General features: G+C 35.5%; 1 protein-coding gene and 1 pseudogene across 1 annotated transcript in view; both read left to right on the plus strand.

The window, feature by feature from the left end:
* ZNF804B (zinc finger protein 804B) overlaps positions 1 to 23,481 on the plus strand; it is a 508,035-nt gene that overhangs the window by 53,359 nt on the left and 431,195 nt on the right.
* LOC131422687 (small ribosomal subunit protein uS2B-like) lies at positions 16,061 to 17,055 on the plus strand (annotated as a pseudogene).

Genomic DNA, 23,481 nt, shown 5'->3' on the forward strand with positions numbered 1-23,481 from the left:
ATCAGCAAATATTTTTCTTTCCTCATTTCTCTCTATTTGAACAAATATTTTGTACTATGGGGAATAATGAGTGATAATGTAGAAAATATACTCATTGGCAAATTCCAACAGGAGATTTGGTGATTTTAATTTGTTTTGAGAGGATTCTGCAGTATAGGATATAGTGAGAAAAAACCTAGACTTCTCAGGCTGACTTTCTGCTCTGCCACTTAGTTGCTCCTAAATATCAAGATGCTGCGAGGTATCTCTGACTCTTGATTGCATTATCTGGAAGTGGGAATGCTAATTGTAATTGTACACCTACATTGAAGTGAAGTCAATCACTTTCACAATTGTGAAATCTCTTAGTAAACGATCAGGTCTATCAACATGTTAAATGAAATTACTGATCATGATTCTTGTTGGTACCATTGTGGTTTTTATTTAGATATATGCCAGAAACAATGAGGTTGCCATAATCAGAACATTTTAGTCTCTTCACATAGTTTTTAATTTCAATTTTTATAAAAATATATATTTTTAAAGTAAATATCAGCAGGAGATACTAGAGTACTTGGCTATATTCTCTCCACTGCCCATTGTGATAGCCTATGAAAATGCATCCCCACTTTCTATGTCTCCTTGATTTATTTTGGGTTCCAATGAAGAGTAAGATACCTGAGGCATTTTAGGGCCAATGCCCAATGATAGATCCCATCAACTTCTGCCTGCTGTCTTTGAAGTTACGCACTCATCTAGAGTGCTTCTTCCTTACTGATTTGTCCCAGAGACACAAAAGTTATTTGGCTATACACTTTCTCATAAGTTTTAAAAATCTATAAAGACGGAAAAAATCTATTAGAAATTTTCTCCCTGAATAATTATATGAAGAGCATGAGTTTATAGGTAGAAAGTCATTGTAAAAATCTATAAGTTAAAAAAAAAAGGGCCTGTTCTCCAATAAATTTAGCAAAATTGTTCTGAAGACTATAAGAAATCATGATTCTCCTGCTTAATTGATGACTTGGCATTTACTGAAGATTCATCAAAATGGTTGACCCAGGGGCTGGCCCCGTGGCTTAGCGGTTAAGTGCGTGGGCTCTGCTACTGGCGGCCGGGGTTCGCATCCCGGGCGCACACCGACGCACTGCTTCTCTGGCCTGGCCGCGTCCCCCGTACATGCAACTGGAAGGATGTGCAGCTATGACATACAACTATCTATGGGGGCTTTGGGGGAAAAATAAATAAATAAAAATTTTAAAAAAAGTGAAGCTTTTAAAAAAAAAAAATGGTTGACCCATATTTTTTGGTGAGGTCAAGAAACTGATCCAAATTTTGCTCAGGAAGTATAGTTTGTCCTGTTAAGCTTTTTAAAGGTAACTTTCGAAGACCCTCTAGATATTTTTAATCAGTTTTCTGAACTTAGTGTCATTTTAAGTTGTAACTAAAACTCTATGTCAAAAGTTGTATGGAAGGACAAGGCAATAAAGAAAGGATTTTTTTGCCACTCTTTTTTTTTTTTTTGGCAGTACAGGCAAGACCTGAAATGAAAGACGCTTTTCTTTTGGTTACAAAATAATTTAAGAACTCTAAGGTGGGCACGTAGATTCATAATTGGTGACATCTTTTGCAGGACAGGGGCGGTCCGTACTTCATTACATAATATATTCTTGAAAAGTACGTTTGAGAAATCAAATGTCTGAAAAACGAGATATTTGATTTTTTAAATGGAGTCGGTGTGATGTTCCATTTTTAGAATACTAAAAATTAGTTCTGTATTTTTAAATACCATCCCTGCAGGCGTTCCAGTGGGTGGGTGTGCACCTTTATAGGCACAAGGGGAAGCAACTGCATGCAGAATGGGGTCCTGCCAGCTCCCTCCTGAGAACCAGAGATGTCAAACCATGAACCTCCCTCTCACAGGACTACTGCCTCTGTCTGATCCCTTCCACAGGGCCTTGATCTGAATGTTGGGGGTGGCTTTCAGTCTTTAAATCACCTAGACTAGCTGTCCATAGAGCACGGTTAAGACAAAAGGAAGTGGGGCAGATATACCACACTGGTGCGTGTGGCCACCTAGGGGAGCAGGCTCCCGGGAGCACTGCCAGTTGCATTCTTTTCTAATTGCAACTCTCATATCCTGGAGTTGAGTTAGGACTGAAGAGAAAGAAGGGGTTTGGAAGGAAAGGGGAGACTGGGGTAAGGGGACACTAGCTGTGGATGGTGATAATGCATAAACTGATAACCTGAGGTGTCCTATGGTCCTAGGAATCTGCATAGGACTCCTCAGCCTGGAAGAAAGAGGGAGGATAAAAGAGACTGGCTGTGCCATGGTGAACGTGGTCAAAAAGCATTTTGATTTTTCGGCTTGTCTGGTGCTGCAACAAATGAGAGTCTACAAATGCCACAGCCACATTGTAATGGCTGACCTCCCTTTCCTTGTCCAAACTTTCCCGGGTTTCTTTAAATCACTCTCAATCAAGTCTGGTATGAAATTTTGAGTTTGGCTTATCAAAAGTGGTTTAGGGCATGGATTTATAATACACAAAAGTAACTATTGTGTAAATGTCAAGAACCACCTTTGTAATGTGAGTTTATAAAGAAACTACAGTAAACCATAGTTCCCTGGTGCTAGCTTCTAGCCAAGTCAAATCAACAAGTCCAGGTCTAGTGGGCATTGCTAAGTGCTCATGGCAATTCCAAGACTGCAAGTTATATTTGTTGAAATCTTCAAATGAAAGAATTATTTAAAGAAATGACCAGATAAAAAGAATCTACATGTGACTATACCCAATATTCTCAGTTGTTTTTCTGTGTGTTTTCAACAGCCACAAATGGTCTTCATAAATCTCCAACATTTCCAACACAGATTTACTTTAAATTTTGAAATGTGTCCCTTGTGTATGTGGCACTATGGGAATGAGGAAAATATAATATTGCCAAAGCTGGTGTTGCCAAGGGGTTGCAGTTCCTAACACAACGATCATTATTCACTTAGTGGTTACTCTTCTCTCTAAACAATATCCTTTAGTCACATGCAAGGTTACTAGGCATTTTCAGAAATTCAGAATTACAGCCTTACAACCAACCCTCACAGGTAATTCTGAAGGAGAAATACCAAAGATTATTTCTGGAAAATGTTGGTTTCTTTTCTTTCAAAATTTTATTTGTAACTAATAATACTATTTTTATAAAAATCAAAGAAAAAAAACTACAGTTCTTAAAGAAAACATCTATTTTTTTTTTTTTAACCAGTGGGGGAAGTGAGTTATTAAAACAACTCATGTAACATAATCTACCTTAGTATATACATGTAGCATTTAGATCACAGTTCTGCTGTTGATTTTAGTCTGCCATAATTTATACTATTTGTGTTTTATTTGAGGGTCTTTTTATTACGAGAAGGAATGATGGAGCACCATTGGCTTTTGGAAACATTTTATTCTGTTATTCTAATGCAATAGTTTGCTATAGGTGGAAATCCAAAATTTTCTCTATGTTATGGTTGCTAGTATGAACTATCACTGATTCATATCAAAATCAAGCTGCAACATTGTTTAGAAAGATTCTGTGAGTATAAGACCATCTAGTGGTATTATATTTATTCATTTTCTTTTACCATAGTGATGTTCTAATCACACTTATCAAGGCAATGGAACTATGCAGAAAAGGTCTTTTATTGGTGTTAGTTGAGACTTTTGAAACAGCCTCAGTATTATGAAGAAGAATTTTTTACAAAAGTGCAACAACAAAAGCAAACTTCATTTTTATGGGAACCAAAAAAAAAAAAAAAAAGGAACACTAAACATTGATTAGATATACTCCTGATAGTCTATCCACAAGTAATCCTGATTTGTTTATCTAGTCATTTTCTCTGGTTCAAGTTCATAAACATTATTGACACCACTGTTTATAATTATCGCTGAATGCAGCCCACAGGCCAGCTGGTGCTGAAAGGGAAGATCTTTTATCCCAAAATGTTTAATTACCTCTTTCAGCCTGGGAAAGTACGGGCAAAAAGATAGTGAGCTTTAACAAAGAACAATTGAACAAAGTTCTATTTAGTCTGATGCTTTTTCTCAATTGTAAAATTGATCCTCTTAATCAATACCGTAGAGAGGAAAAGAAGCAATCCCACAGAGAATCGGGGTGGAAAATGATACAATTCAGTGAGGCTTGACAGTATCACCACAATTTTGAGTAACATAAGTTCCAAGAATAGCTCTGTTCATGGCCTCTTGTAAATACAAATAAAATAAGCAAATGCAATATAGATGATTTTCCACTTTGATTTAGTCACATCATAGGTTCTGTCCATTATCTTGAGTAATCAAGAGTCATCTAATCAAACATTTACTTGGCAGAAAGAATTGTGTAAGAGATGACAAGGTACATTGTTATAATTACCTGTGTGAGTCTACTTACAAAAGTTCAATAAGAACACAGCGCATCTACACACTAAAGTTTTGCATCAGAGTGCAAAATGCTCAAAACAAAACACTCAAAAGCCATCTCCATGACGACCATTGCCCGGTTACAGCCCAGCCTAGGCAGTGTTACTTCTTGGAGATGTAAGGATATCCATACTTGGAGTTCAGATATATACTGACATGTTTGCAAATTCATTATCCCCTGACTAAAGACACAATTCAAGATGGCACAAAGAAATTTCTAAGAGCAAAAGGTCACCATGAGATTGTTAGAAATCGGGCAGGGGCCACCAGACTCCGGATGAGGGACTGAACAGTGGGTGAGAAGGAAGTGGGGAGGAGATTCTGGTGGGGAACACCAGTGGTTTCCAGTGCAGTGAGCTGAATACACATGTCTACAACCCTATCAGTCCCCAGACACCATGAGCTTGTGGCGAACTGAAAAATGCTAGATGGGCAAGAATAGCTTTTGCTATTGGGGCCCATACCCTCGCTGACAGCTGGACACTAGTTTGAGATAAAGGCGAGAAGAAAGGTCTGTAAACAAGAAAACTACTGATAGAGGCGTCAAGTCCCCAGGGGCAACAGAAACCAAGAGTTCCCATGTGGTGACTCCAGAAAGAATGAGCAGCAGCCTCAATGCCCTGAAAGGAAAGGACAGTGAGGCAGCTGCAGCAGAGAGACCATTGCGCTGTCTCTGTCTCTGTGGTTTGGTTTATGCATGGTAACATTCTCCACAGACCTCATTTTCCTGAGAGTTTGAAAAGACAAAGGAAGTGGGAAGGTTGAGTATCTGGTATATGAAGACTACTAATTCAGTGGATTTAGTAACCTAATCTTAACTAGCACCTTCAAATTAATATTGTTTAACCACTTCTTGATCTGTTCCTGGCCCCTTGCTTTATCTTTTGCCTACTTCTTTGCAGTCGCCTATAAGCCTGATGCTGAATACAGCCCCTTCTGTATTATCATTGGCTTTCTGGCTCTGTCCTTAATTTTTAGATCGCATCTGACCCATCCCAGAGCCTAGAACCCTATCCCAGTATTCAAGTTAAGTTTGTCCTATCCTTTAGATGAGTGGATTTGCCAGAATAATATGAGCCAGAGATTTACAATCAGCAATAATGATCAACTAAGTCTATGAAGGAAACTTAGGACAAATGGCTAGTGGATTATAATAGTTCTTAGTGGACAAGGCAAGATGAATCATGTATAGCCATATCACTGAAGGAAAATCCAATGGTCATGATTTTAACAAAGGCCTTAGAAACTCCCAAGCTTAAAAGGCAATGACAGATTAGAGTTTTTTTGTCTTCATCTATTTCTGTGTTCAAAGGGTCACCATTTTAAAAAGGCAGATGGAAGGCTGGATTAGGGATGAGCTGAGTAGGCTCCTGTGAGACATGATCATGGTGCAGAAGTGAAGATATTGACTTCATTTTGCAGAATCATATTTCTCAGAATGTCAGGTACTTTATGGGCATATCTAGAGGTCCTGGTATTGATGATTGTGATGATACCACAGTTTATGCACTATGCACTCTCTCTTGATCATCTCTAACAATGAACTAAGGAAGAGCAGATTCCAAGAGAAAGAAATGTACAGAATTTTTGCAGAATCCAAAGAGCACAGGGCACTAGCCTCTGAGCATCTGGTGTATGGAGAACCAGATGTGCCAGTCAGATACTCTGGGACCCCAGGGCCAGTCTCAGATCGCAGCCCAGATACTCCCTGGCCTGTTACTCTATCCCTGACTTCTCTACACATGTGATGGCTTGCAGATACATGTGTCTTCTGGTCTCGACAGTATGGTGAGGACAAACAAAGTAATCTATTAGAACCCAGGAGACTTGGCCTCTAGCCCTGACTCATCCGCTGACCAGTGTAAAACCCAAGTAAGTCACTTTTTCTCTCTGGCTCTCAGTTTCCTCATCTTTTTTAGAAGAAGTAAAGTCTATATGATTTCTCATATTTCTTCCAACACTATGGATCTTTGACTTCATGAGTCTTTTGAGAAAGTCATGCTCAGTCTCATTCTGTACCTATACAATGATGCCGCTATGTCTTAACCAATATCCACCAAGTTCTGTTTGACTTAGTTTCCTCTTGAATCAACACTGACCTGACCCATTCCTGCCTCATCTAAGCCAGAACAATATAGGATGAAGAGCACTTATTTTATTTGCTTATCTCATTTTTGAGGATTCACTTTTGAACTGCAGTCAGCAAATATTTTGTTGAGAACAAGTCAGCTTGCTTTTTAATAAAATAAGGAGATTTCTCATAACATAGAAGATTCAAGATTCCTGCAAGGTTTATTGATCTATGCACCTAAAGTCATCACAAATGAACTATGTTGAAAAAGAAAATCTTTGGGAATGAGTGATACAGTATTGTCAGAAAACATTGTAATCTCAGGCATCATACCTAAAGCCAATGATTTAGTACTTCTATTTCTTCTCTTTCTTTTCTACAACTGATTTTTGCATTTGATTGGAGGAAATATTTTGTAACAGTTCAAAACCTTTTAATTCACGCAATATACTCTAAATACCTATACCAAATTTTGATTTTGAAACTGCTTCTAAGTCACTTAACCTCATGGGACCTCCTTTTCCTCATCTGTAAATTGAAGAAATTGAAATAGCTAATCTCTAAGGTGCCTTCCAGTTAGAAAATGTTATGATTTGATGTTGCTTCTCATTTATTGTACACAGTGAGAATAACTATTTTAGCAGCCAGGCACAATAGAAAATCTAATGATAATGGCTTCAACAGGGGTCTAATTAGTGCTTTTAGATATAAATTCAGTTTATGTAAGGTCTTTCTCATGAGCCTTAGTTGGATGGTGGCTTCAGGAATATTACCAAGCTTGGGCGAATTCCAAAGTGTCTTTATTTCATGGCTCCAATATTTTTGCTTTGCAATTGAGTCATACTAACTTATTGTTATAAGTTCATAGTGTAGAAAGACTTTAGCAGTGAGAAATTTTTTAAAAAGGAGAATGATGAATATATTTTGCATTGGGTTACATAATTTTAGAGCCAGAAGGGATCCTGGAAAATTTATGCAAACTTACTGGTACAGAAACAATGCTAAAAATAAGGTAATATATGGACCTGATTCCTTAATTATAAGATTTTGTATGGAGAATTTTCTAGCAGAAGAAATATTTAAGGAGTAAATAATAAAAGTGAATCTGTTTCCAAGATGAAAGAGTTGTCCCCATTATTCCTACCAGATGTCGTGTAGAGAAATAAGCAGCAAGACAGAAAACAATTTTGAAAATTGTATACATTAATATTTTAAAAATTATATTCTGTGAACATTACATCTGAAAAAACCAATTGCTCAAAAATGGGCATTGTATTCAAAGAAATGTAAGAAAACACTGATTTGAACAAAATTAAGTCACATTTAAACTATGGAATTTTTAGGAGCCTTAATATTCTAGTGTGTGATATATAGTGCTAGTCTCAAAAAGAGGGGTATAGTACACAGTGTTTTTTATAAACTTATTGATTAGGGAACCTTTAAGAATTTTAAATTCCAGTCTGTGTTGTCTTATAAAATTCAGCTTAAAAATATCTGTGGTTTGAATTACTTCTGCAAATATGTATGTGTGTTTGTATATATGTAAATTAATAATCACTTGGGCAAATATTTAGAAGAACTTTTATGATAACGCCAATTGCCTTCATGATGTTGTTCCAGGCTGTCTCCCAGATTTTCGTTTTCACTTTTCCTTCTCTTCTGAGCTCAAAGTCCACTTTTTAAACTGCTTACTTAATATCTGAACTTCACTATCTCACTTTACTATCTCACTCTCTAGAAATGAATGTGACCTAAACTAAATTCTTCATCCATAGCCCACCTTTCTCTCCCCTCCACTCTCAAAATCTCTAAGACATAAGAAGGTGTTCTTTCTTCAGCATGTCCTATATATATATATATATATACACACATACGTGCAAACACACATATATATTTGTACAAGTTACTCAAACTGCGTGCCCTTTCTCAGTAAATAGTATTGCAATGCACCTTGTCATTTATGTCAGAAATCTGGGGGCCACTCTTCCCGCTGATTATTGTCAAAGAATTACTAAATCCTGTTGATTTTACCTTCTAAGCATCTCTTGAATCCATTCCCTCCTTTCCATCTCTGCTGCCAACAAGTTTAGGTTAAGTTACTGACCTCCTTTCTACGTGCTATTGTAACAGCCTCCTAATCATCTCTCCAAATGTGCTTTTCCAAGTTCTTATGTCATATCAATACACGTTAAAAACACAAATGCAGTCATATCTCTCCGTCACTCAATATCCTCTAATAGCGTCTTCCTTAAAGGAAAATACCAAAATCCTTAATATGACCTACAGGGCCCTAAATGATGTTTGGCACTCTAGACTTTTCTGGTGCCAAACTCCCTTTTTATTTTTTAAATCAACTTTATAGAGATATAATGAACATACGATAAAAATTCAACCATTTTAAGTCCACATTTTGCTAAGTTTTGACAAAGTTGTATACTTACATAACCAGGATATCACCCCAGAAAGTTCCCTTGAGCCCCATCCCAGTCAACCCCCACCCCATGTCCTTTTGATTTCTATGAGTCAGAGTTACTGTGGTTCAATTGGAAGATTACCTGATCTATTCCCAGGATGCAGGGTCTTCCCCAGTGTTGTTTCCTCTGCCTGGGATACTCTTCCCCATCCCCAACCCCAAATGCATAACAGATTGCCGACCAACTCTTACTTATCCATCCATTTTTAGTGTAAACACCATTTCTTCAGCCATTTAGAAATGTGCCTAGCCATATAGCCACTCAATAAATATTAGTTATAATTTTAATGTATAATAAGTTAATTTGAAAAATAGGATTTTTCTGTAGCAAAATCATAGAAAAATGGATAATAGTTTTGGCCAGTATTCAAAAAATATCAATACAAAATGAGACAGTTTTGAAGAGATACATTGTTATTATAACAATTTCCTGAAACCAGAAGAAGAGTTACCATTTTTCTTTAGTTTATTGTTGGTCAATGAGTTTCCTAAGATGTCATTAAAGGTAGAATTTAGGAAAAACAAAAGAAAACAATTTGATCATCTGACAGATAAAATATTCCATAGTTGTGGGAGTGCCCTGGCTGTGTTCCCGTTACTGCCCCACTGAATCAGCCTGTCTTTATTCAGCTTCTAAACTGTTATGGGGATAGAGAGAAGAGAAAGAGGAAGTAATTGTTTTGCTGGGGTTTATCCATTATCCTTTATCTATTATCACATATCTATTGTTGAGATTAGATGTCTTTTTTTTTTAATGATCTATGAGGTCACTGTAAGGGCTGTGCTGACCAGACTGTAGTACTGAATGCATTCTGCCAAAGCCACATGGTCCTGAACTTGTTCTCTAATTAAATATCAATCATTATTTCAGGAATGCTTCCTTGGTGAGACATCCCTTCTGGCGATAATGAATCATAAAACTCAAGGAAGACAGTTGAAGGAGTAGCTAGAGAACCAGCATGGTCCTATTAAAGGGAAAGTGAAAAAAGTCATTTTAGCCAGAATTTGAGATTAAACTTTTCAATTGATAATTTAAATAATTTCCTTTTCTGAGGAAATCTGAGGAAGTTTCATAGAATAAAACTGGCTAAGATCCCACAATTTGTTTTAGCTTAATAAAAATAAAGAGAAGAAGTTGGTGGTGTGTTATTTTAATGTCTTACGTGACTTTTATTCATGAGCTCCCCCAAAGACCCTGTGTAGCCTGGAAACAGTCATCTGTTAAAATGCTAAAGAGTTAAGACATTTATTGTTTCATATAAAATTCTCTTTGAGATGAAAATAAAAAGGAGTGTTATTTATTTTAGTCGTAAGTTGTGCTGTAATATGTTACTCTGAATATATGTTACTGCACTAATGATTGTAACAGTATCATCAATTACATTGTTGGTTATAATCATCTTAATTGACCTTGCATCTTTAATTATTTTTAACATAGTAAATGCATTTGTAAACCATATATTTCAGTTGTTTGAGGAAAGTTAGTTAAGCTGCTCTTTCATCACTGATTTATGATTTTATAATCGCTCATGTACTGACATGAGCTGACATCTAGGCACCGTGCTGCACTGGCGTGATTTGTTTAATGAGGGTGCTCTAATGGGGCTAAGAGAGAAAGAAAAAGTACTGCAGGTACTTCTGTAGAATTTCTTTCATACTTAATTACTAAAAAGGAATTAGACTGAGGCTTATGTTGCCAAAGGACATTGGGAATTCAAATTATGTAATTAAAGTGTTTATGCTGCTCAAATTAGCCTGAGCACAAAGTGATTCATAATAGGGATGAAAAGTTATATTTTTTAAAAGGCTTGTCAAATTGAATGATGCATAACAGGTTTTCTCTGAAGTAGAGTTTGGGACATAAAACATCCAAGTCAGCTGTATGTTATCTTATATGTAAATATAATTTCCTTCTGGAAATTCTGACAGTAATTGCAAGCTCTGATTTGTCTAAAAAATAATAGCTATCAGTTGGTTTATTATAGAATTGTAGAAAGATGAGTAAAAAACAGATGCAAAGGCCTGTCCAGTTCCCTTATCCCCTCTCAGGTGGGTAAACTTATAGCCACAACATTTATTGGATTTTTCTTCCATTATTTTAATGAAAATTTCCCCCATTACAAAAATACTCAAGTTAGAAATTTTGGAAAATACAGAAATACCCACCCATGTACACACACACACACAAATACAAATCATTTAAAATTCAATCACTTAATATCATTTTTTATTCTATCCTTTTGTTTAGTTTGAAGCCTATGTTTTTCAACACATTGGGATCCTATATGCATACCTTTTTATGACTTTCCTTTTAAACTCAATATGTTGTTAATATTTCCTTGTATCTTTTTAAAAACGTTTATCTTGAAATAATTTTAGATTCACATAAAAGTTTAAAAATAGTACATTTTCTGTGGATCCTGTACCCAGTTTCCCCCAATGGTAACATTTTATATAACCAGAGTACAATGATCAAAAGCAAGAAATTAACATTGGTACAATACTGTTGACTAAACTACAGACCTCATTTGGATTTTGCTGGTTTTTACATGTACTCACTTTGTGTGTGTGTGTGTTTTTCTGTGAAATTTTATCTTCAGTGTAGCTTTTATTTGCATTTCTCTTATGGTGAATAAAGTTAAATATCTTTTCATAAAGTTAAGCATCATTTTTACATCTTTTTATGTGAATTGTCTGTTCATGTCTTTTGCCCATTTTTCTGTCTGATTTTCAGATAATTTTCCTCAAATTTTGAGTTATTTAAATATTAGAAATATTAGCTCTTTATTTATGATATATATTGCAAGTATTTCACCGAGTTTGTCAGTTGTCTTGATTTTTCTTATGTTTTGTTTTTTAAATAACAGCTTTATTGAAATATAGTTCACATACTATACAATTCACCCATCTAAAGTGTATAATTCAGCATTTTTTAAATATATTCAAGGAGTTGTGCAACCATAATCACAATTAATTTTAGAACATTTTTATCACTCCCTCCTAAAAAACCCATAACCATTAGCAGTCATTCTCAGTTTCCCCCCCAAATCTCCCAGCCCAGCCAACCACCAACCTACTTTCTGTCACTAAAGATTTTCGTATTCTGGAAGTTTCTCCTTAATTCTCACAGTGATTAGTCTCATACAATACGATATTTTTAAATGGCTGCATTGTATTCTGGTAGTAATGCTTCAATATTTATTTAAGCAATCAGTGATTATTAAATAGATTACTGTAGCCACATTTTCCATTTATAAATATTACATTCAGTTAACATCCTAATGGACTTCTGCTCATGTCCTAAAGATAAATTTTAAGAAATCAAATTCTTTGGTTAAAGTGTAAGCACATTTTTAAAGCTTTTGTCACATTTTGCCAAAAAATTTTTGAGAGATGATTCTGATTTAAATTCTCTTCAATAGTGGATGATGGTCCTTGAACCTTTACCACAAGTTAGAATTAGAGATGAAAAAAGGATAGTATCTTATTTGAAAGGTGTCTCCAACTCTTTTTTTTTTTCTCTGGGCCGAGGCAAACTCTGCAGCCTTGCTCCCACTCTGGTCTTTTTTTTAGGAAGATTGGCCCTGAGCTAACATCTGTTGCCAGTCTTCCTCCTTTTTTCCTTTTTTCTCCCCCAAACCCCAGTAGATAGTTGTATGTCATAGTTGTACATCCTTCTAGTTGCTCTATGTGGGACACCACCTCAGTATGGCTTGATGAGCAGTGTGTAGGTCTGCGCCCCAGATCTGAACTGGCAAACCCCGGGCCGCCAAAGTGGAGTGCACAAACTTAACCACTACGCCACTGGGCTGGCCTCAATATTAACTCTTTGATTAACAGGAACTCTAAATTTTTCTTCCATTCATTCTCTTTGTCCATTTAAAATTGAAATGATTGTGTCTTATTGATTTCTAGGAGCTCTTTATATTTAAAATATATTATCAAATTTTCTGTCATTTGTGTTGCCAATTTTTCTCTCCACTAGTTGCCTGTCTTTTGATTTTGTTTTTGCTCTTTATTTTGTATAATCTTAAAACATTTATAACCATCTTTACCAATCTTTTGTGCTTTAATCTTAAAAAGTACATATATCACACATACACCTGAATGAATGTTTTTCTTTTCTATCTTTCCTTTTACCCATTAATATATGTGGAACTTATTGACTTGCCTTGAATATTAGGTGGAACTCTATTTCTCCAGTTAATTGATTCTGACATGTTCATTTTGTCAAAGGCAACGGTGATGCATTTCCAACTAAATGTGTACTATTCTTGCTCAGAAAACACATCAGTGTAAATTGTTCAGTGTCTTCCCATGCCACAAATACAGAAATTTATCTTATGCATTTGCTTCTGCTTCAAGTTATTTACATCAGCATATCACTAAACATTTACTAATTTAAGATCTCATATATTTTTGTTTGTTTTTCCTTTCTGCTCCAGGTCTATAATTAGATCACAAATAGTCTTGGTACCACCAAAAAAATCAAGGGAAGGATTATTACTAAAAATTGTGTTGATTGGCATTTTTAAAATCAGTCATTTTAAGTGTTACTGATTTTACTCATTGCTGTTGGAAGTTTTTCTTAGGCTGAAACTACAATTCACCTGCGGGGAAAGAAAATCAAAACAATATTGACAAAGAAATCAACCTTCTCCTACCATACTGTCCATAGGAACAGATCTTATAGCCAGACTGAAGAAGCAGAGCTGTTTCACATCTATCTATCTAGCTATTTCTTTTCTTTTCCTTTTTTTAAAAAAATTTATTTTATTGTAGTAAAAGCATTTAACTTGAGATCTACACTCAAGAGATATTTAACTGTACAACCATGAAGTCTGAGGAATTTAGGCTGGACTGTCAGTTTAAAAATATGTCAGTATTATTAGTACAGTGAGGCTGGGCCAATTTGAATGGTTTTAGTGCCAAACTCTGATTTTTATTTGATGCTTTTATTTTTTTTATCTGGTGTGAATTTATACTTGGGTAATGCAAATTTGCAAATTTAAAATTCCTATCCTCTTTCAATGGTTCTTTTCTGCTTTCTTTTGTTCTCTTCCTCTTTTTAAGAAAATATTATATTGATGATGTTAAATGAATCCTCTTCAAGGATTACAAGGAAAAATGGTTTGCCTCTGTAATTAGAATTATCTACCTTTTCTAACTTTAGACGATTTGACAATGCAATCTTACCTCTGTTATTTACAATCTGTGAGATTTTGAGGAAATTACTTAACCTTTCTGATCCTATTTTCCTGTTCAATAAAGTGGATTGAAAATAGTTTGTCTTTTATGGTGGTAGTGAGCAGTAACTGAAGTACTTCAGTCAAATTATAAAGAATATAATTAAGTGATTACATGTGCCTGGCCTGTTGCTAGGGTATTACAATATTAAAACGAAGAAGGTAGGAACCTAGGCACTCAGCCTTCAAGAAATTTTAGGACCAAATAGAATATGCATGTTTAGAGTCTGAGGGTTTGAAAAAGACTGGTTCTAGGAGGGCATTATAGTTTCAATTTCATAATTTCTGCTAATAATATAATGGAAAAAATATGTTGTCATCCTATCTGAATGTTTGTTTCATCATTAACTTAATGGAGAGCTTTAATTCTATTGACCTTGTGTGAGAAAGCCAAGCTTTTCAAATAGTCAGTACTATTTGTAAAACAAAAACCTAAAAGAAAAGGACACTTGATGAATAACTCATATTGTATTTGTGAGTTTATTTCACTAGGGTAAGGAAACTTAGAACCAGAGATTTGGGATGAATTTCTCAGAGTTTTAGTGGCAAGAAAAGGGCTAGATCCAGGTTCCTAGTTGACTAATGCACTATAAGACATTTCCTCACTTAATGCCAAAATCACTGATTTTTTTTCTATCAGAAATACTATCGAGAAAATGAGATCAGACATTTTTCAGGTAAATAATACAATTTTTAAAAAATTACAGAGAAAAAGCTCTTCTCCAGGAATAGAGTAGTTTTGAGCATCTGTTTAGTTTTTATTATGTGCTGGTGAACTCTAGTCATTTGAAGTATAGGTTCAAATGAGAGGCTATAATCAGAAATAATTTGAACTTCAGAAATTAAAGATACCTTGAGAGTAAGTGGCTGTTCTGTGTTAAAATTGTGCATAAAATTCTCTATTATTTTAACTAAATGCAATTGAAATAACATAAAAATGACAGAGCAATATAGGCTACATTAGGAATTATTTTTGAATTGTGGCTGTAACAGGTATTACATTCCCAAAATTTAGCTCAAGACTGGAACTATGTGTTCAGACAATAAACCAATCACATACATTACTTGGTGTTTCAGAATCCCAATATAGTCTGTATGAGGAAAATGAACTAATTCTTTCTAATTGATTAAAAGATAAGTAATTCTAATAACCTTGAGAAGGCAGAATTGAGAAGATACATGACAATGGAGTTAAAGTAAAGGAAAGTTCTTAAAGAACATTACAATCTCCTTGGTGATGTTTACTTTATAATAGTTGATAGATTCTCTCTTTTTTTTTTTTAAAGATTTTATTTATTTATTTTTCCCCCAAAGTCCCAGTAGATAGTTGTCTGTCATAACTGCACATCCTTCTAGTTGCTGTATGTGGGACATGGCCTCTGCTGTATGTGGGACATGGCCTCAGCATGGCCGGAGGAGCGGTGCGTTGGTTTGCATCCGGGATCCGAACCCGGGCCGCCAGCAGCGGAGCACGAGCACTTAACCGCTAAGCCATGGGGCCGGCCCAATAGATTCTCTTGATTGGAGTTGTAGTATTATAGGTTTTTATATTTGTCAAAACTTATTGAACTGTACACTTAAAATGTATAAATTTTATTGTATATAAATTATACTTCAGTAAAGTAGATTTAACAAAACATTTAATTTATGTTGAAACTTGATGTTGTATTGATGTCAAATGCTCTGTTTATCAAACAATTTATTTTTCTTCATTCAATCTCATAGCTCCTTATACTTTGGCTATTAGCAATGTAGCCCTTGGGAAATAAATACAAATAATAAATTCTTAGTAAAAGGAATGATGAAATGCGTGCAGAATGTCTTAGGACAAATGTATAATACCATTTTGGTATCTATGGAAGTCCCCAGCTCTTCATGGATCTCAGCAGCAGCATTTTGTACAAGACGCTACTCAGATACTGGTCCATATTGTGTTATTCTGGGTTCCAGTCATAACTTAAAGTGAAACTTTCACAATGTCTAGAGCCTTTGATGTCCTGCAAATGGAGGAGGAGGGTGTCATCAAATTCCTTGCAGCAGAAAGCCACTTAGCTGGCACCAACCTTCAGTTCCAAATGTAACAGGACATCTACAAAAGAAAAAGTGATGGCATCTACATCATAAATCTGAAGAGAATGTGAAAGAAGCTTCTGCTAGCAGCTCATGCCATTGTTGCCATTGAAAAGCTGGCGGGTATCAGTGTCATATCCTCCAGGAATACTGGCCAGGGTGCTGTGCTGAAGTTTACTGCTGCCACTGGAGCCACTCCTATTGCTGGCCACTTCACTCCTGGAACCGTCACTAACCAGATCCATGCAGCCTTCTGGGAGCCACGACTTCCGGTGGCTGCTGATCCCAGAACTAACCACCAGCCTCTCACAGAGGCGTCTTATGTTAACCTGCCTGCCATCGCTCTGTGTAACATAGACTCTCCTCTGCGCTATGTGGACACTGTCTTCCCCTGCCACAAAGGGGCTTACTCAGTGGGTCTGACGTGCTGGATGCTGGCCCAGGTAGTTCTGCGCATGCGTGACACCATCTTCCATAAACATCCATGGAAGGTCAGCCTAATCTCTACTTCTACAGACATCCTGAAGAGATTGAAAATGAAGAGCAGGCTGCTGCTGAAAAGGCTGTGATGAAGGAGGACTTTCAGGGTGAATGAACTGCTCCTGCTCCCGAATTTACTGCTACTCAATCTGAGGTCACAGACTGGTCTTAAGGGGTGCAGTGCCCCCTATGCTTATGCAGCAGTTCCCAACTGAAGACTGGAGCGCTCAGCCCGCCACTGAAAACTGCTCTGCAGCTCCCACTGCTCAGGTCACTGGGTAAGAACAACCATTGAGTGGTCTTAAGCTGTTCTTCCACACACTCTTCAACAGAAAATGGAAATAAAGGGGGTGGAAAACAAACAGTTACAGAAAGAAAAAAAGATAATACACATATAGGAAAGATACCCCTGGACTTGCAGTGTGCGCTCACTCCTGAGCAGAACTACAATACTCATTTGTTTAATCAGTTGATTTTCATATCATTTTAAAATTGGAGGTGATAGCAGAAGCAGCGAGCTACATCTTCACACTGACAGCACTCACATGCGCCCCTTTGTGCCAAGATGTTGATTTTTCATCCCAGTCAAGAAAAGGGAGTTGGAGCTTCTTAGAGATTTGATTCTATTCTAGGACAGAGATAATTCAGAATAGGCATAAAACTTTCTATTATTGCCAAAAAGCAAGAAAATTAAAAAAAAAATACCAGGACTACTACTAAATGGACAAAGAATCCAGCTGAAGGAGGCTGTTACTGGCTAAGAGGTGAAAATGTAAGCTTGAAATTTTAAGTAATAGAAATAATTCAAGTCTATAAAAGGCCATGAATTAAAAATGAAAATTAAAGAAAAAGTAAAAATAAAATATGCAATGAGGTAGTTGTGATGCCAAAAGAGGATAACTTGGATAGTAGATGGTTGATTTATATTGATTTGAGTAAGTAGAATAGAATGCATGTCTGCATGTATCCTACATATACTTATACATATATCTCTGTTTCAATGTTTAAGTATATATAAGTAGATATATACGGCTATTAGTGATAACCAAAATGGCCACCTATGCCTAAAAGATGCAGTAAATATAAATATTCTGAGTTAACTTTTTTCTGCATATGCAGATTATATATGCATATGTCTGTATGTAATCAGACTCTGTAAGAAAGAGTGAAAAGGACTAATTTTGAGTGAGCCAAATATTCTCTGTAAAGGTAGGAATTCTGCCAAGAGCTCTACAAAACAGGATATTGTAGCAGATGCCTATTTACCAAATAATTCCAGCACATGATAACCAGGTAGGAAGATTGTCCATCAGTTGCTCAACTCCGGTGGTCATACACTTTAACTAATTAACATCATATTTAAAGATGATAATTTAGCCAAATATCCTGAAGGGAAGAATTACTGGGTCAGATTTGAACCTTTATTTTCTAGTGGATAAAATGGCTGGGTGACCATTTTAATGATTTTAAATTGTAGATAAAGCCAACAGAAGTTTTTAATCACAATAAAAGACTTGTATAGGTAACTATACAAGGATGATGACTTAGGTAGTACTGATCATTTAAAAAGTAACTAACACATGTTTTCTGGAAATGATGTGAAAGGATTGGACTTGTCCCATGATGCAACAAATGGAATCATCTGGGTTATGCAAAAAATCACTTAATCTTTAAGCCAGAACCAGCAATGGCGTTTAATCTGAGGTAGAATTCTTTCTATTTTTGAAGCAGGAAAAATTATTCTTATTCTAGGAAGTTTCCAAAATAAATATCTAGTTAAAATACTAACACTCGTGTATAAGAGTAGGAATAATAATAATATAATAACAGTATGAAGGAATAAATACATAAGCAAATTAATAAAAAATGAATAAATTGTTGATCAGCACCATAATGAACCCTCTAACATCCAGGGCTGTTTCTTTGTGCAGTTCAATCTTCTTTCCTCTGAACACTTAGCTCCTTGGATTCTCAGTCCACTCAACTCAGAGAGTCCATTAGCCCTGGGTCATTCTCTCTCTTTGTGCCATGACCTGAGAACTCTCTTGAAGGAATGAATTAGGGCACTTGCAGGGCTGGTGTCATTTTTTTCCTGTCTGTAAGGGATCAGTGCTCTTTGTTGGCTGATGTCTGGTGTTTCTGAAAACTTTTTATTCATATATTTTATCTGTGTTTTTGGTTGTTGCAGTGGGGAGGATAAATCCTGTCCCTGTTAGTCCATCTTGTCCAGAAGCGGGAGAGCACATGTCTGTTTAGTATTTTGTGTGAAAAAATAAGGAGTACCCAAAAAGCTTTTCTGCTGCATACTGAAATATGATGATTGTCTTAAGAAAAAGCACTTGTCTATTTGAGTTGAGAGCCAAACAACCCCCTTCTTTTCATGGAACATAATATTTACTTGAAAGACTAACTGACAAACTGTTGTTTTTTATACTGGGGTGTTCGGCATATATTTACTTAAAAATGAAAGAAGTGATCTTGTCACTTCAAAGGAAATTAACTGATAGTATTTGTTGCCAATGATAAAATTCAAGCTTTGAAGAGAAAATTAGAATTTTGGAAAACTTATGACAATCACTGTGAGCTTGAGAGCTTCCCAATCTTTACAGATTTTTCTGATAAAGATAGTGGTGATGTAACAAATATATTTTTATTTTACTTATAAAATATGTTAATATTTGAAAGAACTGCATAACAGTGACCCAATATTCTTCAAGTGATCAGTGGTAGAAAATTATGCGAGAGTAAAAGACTAAAGTGCAGAATAGACAATTTAATGTAACAGTGTGTAATGTAACAGAGTGTAGCAGTGTTCATGGATTTGGTTTCAGATTGCACATGGCAAGGAAGCTTTAAGAGACTACCACTTGTTGAGTTTTGGTGTAGTATCAAAAAGAATATCCAAAGTTTTCTGAAAGTTTATTAAAATATGCCTCTTATTTCTAACTACATATCTATGTGAGTCTGGATTTTCTTTAAATACCTTAACCAAAAGAACATGTTGCAACACATTGAATTCGGAAGCAAATGTGAGAATCTACCTGTCTTCAATGAAGCCAGACATTAAAGAGATGTGCAGAAATGTAAAATAGCACCACTCTTCTCATTATTTTGCGGGGAGAAAACATAGTTATTTCCTCATAAAATCTGTTATTTACTTTAACATGTAATGTGTTTATTATTGTTATTTTTAAATGAATTAATATTTTAATTTTTTCCACTTTAATTTCTTATGTGGTAAATATTGATAAATATAGCCTACTTAAACAAAACCTCTTTGGGCTTGTCAATAAAGGGATTCAGAGACCAGAAAGTTAGAGAACTGTTTCTCTAATCATTGTGACATTATAGATAGAGCATATATTTATATGCTATATAAATATATATATATATAAAATTTTCAAGTACTCACCATATGCCTGGTGGTAATATACTCTTGACTTCGTTCAATTTTCACAATAGGACAATAAGGTAAATATTATTATAACCTCCTTTTTATAGATGTAGAAGATGAGGCACAATTTCCTCAAAGTCAGACAGCTATTAAGTGGAAAAAATCAGAATTCAGACACAGGCGGTATCGCTCCATAGTCTGTACTCTGATACATCATTCTGTATTTCTGTGCTATTTTTTGTCTGAATTTTATAGTGGATTCAATAGTTACAAGAATTCTTATTAGAAATGTTTCAAGTGAAATATCTATAGTGCTTTATTAGGTTTGTAATCAAATTTTAAATGCTGGAGATAATTTAATTTGTCAAATTCACCAGTTTTTATTAATTTTTGTGTAAGTAGTGAGTAAACATTGAGGAATATTGATTGATATTGTTGAATGTTTAAAGAATGTTAATTGCTTATTGGAATTTTAAGACTAATATGTTGAATATTAAAGTACAGGGAATAATGATTGTTCTTGTCTATACACAAAAGCTGACGTGTTGAGGATAAGCACCATCTGGATAGCAGACATAATTGTAAAAATGATGGCAAATCACATAGGAGCCTTGAGCTGTACTTGAATTCAGGACATAGCAATCCTGTGATTTGCACATTTTTTTGATTTGAGGATGACGATAGTACTTCACTTTGACAGGAGAACTTACTAAAGCCAGATACTTTCTCTAAGGATTGCAGGCAAGGGTCATTCTATTCATATTCTAACTTTCTGAATCAGTTAAGATTTATAAGACTTGAGTATCTTGATTTATACTCACTTATAAAACTAAGATACAGAAAATCAAATAAAAAATATTTCCAGTGAAGCACCAAATGAATTCCTTGTTCTTAAGGGATTCATGAGGAAATATTTAGAAGTGAAATACCATGATGTCTACAACTTAGGTTGAAATGGTAGAGCAAATCAAAACAAACAAAACAAAACGAAACACCAGCCCACCCTGCATGTGTGTATGTGTGTAGAGAGAAAGAGAAATAAAGTGTATATGGCCAAACGCTGCTGTAGATGAATCTAGATGGAAAGTGTATGGCTCCTTCTTGTGCTATCATTTCAATATGCTTTTCTGTTTATGTGAAATTTTTCACAATAAACTTTGGGGATGGGAGAAAAGACTCTATGTGAAAAACAGGATTAAAAACAAAAACAAATGTAGATTTTGGATTTTACTTGCTTGTATTGTCAGCAGTTTTGAGAATTTATTATGTGTTCACAGCCAGACTGAGACACATGGGACCTCCTTGTCAGAGTGTTTTTTTAATATTAATTTTATATTTATTTGGAAGAGCATTAAAAGTAATTTTCTATAAATAAAAAGTGAATGTCTATTTTTCAGGCTTGAAATAGGGATTTGTTACCTATACTATTAAGAAGATGTTAATATATTTAATGTCTTTTATTTCACATTTTTCAGCCACTCCTAACTTACAGAATCAATATATTGTAGAAGTAAGTGCCGGGCCTCAAATTTTCTTGTTTCTGACATTATGGGTCCCTGGATAAGCCATTTAAACTCTATGTGCCTGTTTTGTAGTTTGTAAAACTGAGACAATAATAGAAGTTACCTTGTAGGAAATTTGTGAGAATTCCTTGAACTAACACATATAAAAGTCTTAGAACCCTGCTGGCAGCATGGTAAGCCTTCAATATGTATTAGCTGTTTTTGTTACAATGACCAAATAGTGTTAGGCAGTCACTGATGTAACTTACTTAAGTAGAGGGAAGAGTTTTATAAATAGAACCAGACCTTGCACTCCTTGAGTTCAATATTTCAGAGAAATGTACCTAGACCTTGCACTATTTCAGTTCAAATATTCAGTTAACTGTTTCTTCCATCTTCAATGTTTGATAGTTCGGTGGTTTTTAAGTTGTTGTAATTGCAATTCTCAACTTTCTTGTTAACCTTAAAAAAAAAAAAAATGTTGAGCAGATAGATTAACCTGGGCCTGGCTTATCTCTATTCTTTTTTTGGCAGGACTGGGTCCAGTTTATGTGTGCCTGTTATTTAAGGAGTGTTATACAAAAACTTGGGTTCCTAGCATCAAATTTCTGATCAGTTTTAGTAATAGAGTCCCTTATATTTGGCACCCTGAGACGCTACTGAGCTGTCCCACACCTTAATATCAGGCACTGTGCTAAGTGCTTTTTGCATTTTCTTGTTTAATCTGTACAGCAAACCTATGAAGTTGGTTATGTTATACCTAGTTCACTTAGGAGGAAATCTGTTGTTCAGAGAGTTGAGTAATTTGCTCAAGGTCATACAGCTAGTAAGTGGCAGATCAGAGATTTGAAGCCAGGTTGACCATCTCATTCCCTGAAAGATAGTAGCATCTCTACCCTTCTTAGCCTCAAGGAAAAACATTTGAAATAATTAGATCCATCAATAAGGCTATTCACAATACTAAATTCAGAGCAGCTGGGCCATCTTGGTGTGATTCTGCAACAGTCAAGACAGAGTCTGGGGAAGAACACAGTCTTTGGAGTATTATAAAATGAGGTTTGAATCCTTCACCGGCCACTTTAGCAGCTTAACCTGGGGCCGGTTCTTCAACCCTGTGCACCTCATTTCCTCATTTGCAAATAAAAATAAGACATGATAATCTATACCTTACAGGATAGTTAGGAAGATTGAATTAAATAATCTATGTATAGCACATGGCGTATAATAAGCATTCAACACAGATCTTACTCCTTATATTGGGAATATTTTTAGTTTGGCTACTTGGGTCCTAGCCATTTTCCATTAGAAGAATTTCCAAAGAAGCCATTTGTCCTCAAGATTTCTGTAATTGCTGGTTCCCGTGTTGGCCTCTTCATGGTGAATGCCACAGCATTTTAGATAATCTTGTGGAGAAGTTGAACACTAATTGATATCCACATACAAGACACACTTTAGAGAAATATATTCCTATAGGCTAGTACTAAGTTCTGGCACAGAAGCAGCATCCCTGCAGCCTTCCATGGACACAGGGGTGTTTTTCAGCTCTATTCCTGGCCAAGCTATGCTCTGGCCTCAACCCTGCAGTCAGTTGTTCATCTAAAATGTTTCCTTCCTAATGAGCATTGTCATTAAGGTCATTTGCTTGATTGGCAGCTCATTCTTTCCTATTGCTGGCTGGGGCCTCTGCTAACGAGTATTCCCCATCTGGATAAATATATTCTAAATGGAACTTTTCATGGAGGAGCAATAATATACAGTTTTCTTTATACAACAAGTATTTATAAAATAATAATGCCTTGTATTTTATTTTCA

This window comes from Diceros bicornis, chromosome 3 (assembly GCF_020826845.1).
Source record: "Diceros bicornis minor isolate mBicDic1 chromosome 3, mDicBic1.mat.cur, whole genome shotgun sequence".
NCBI lineage: Eukaryota > Metazoa > Chordata > Mammalia > Perissodactyla > Rhinocerotidae > Diceros > Diceros bicornis.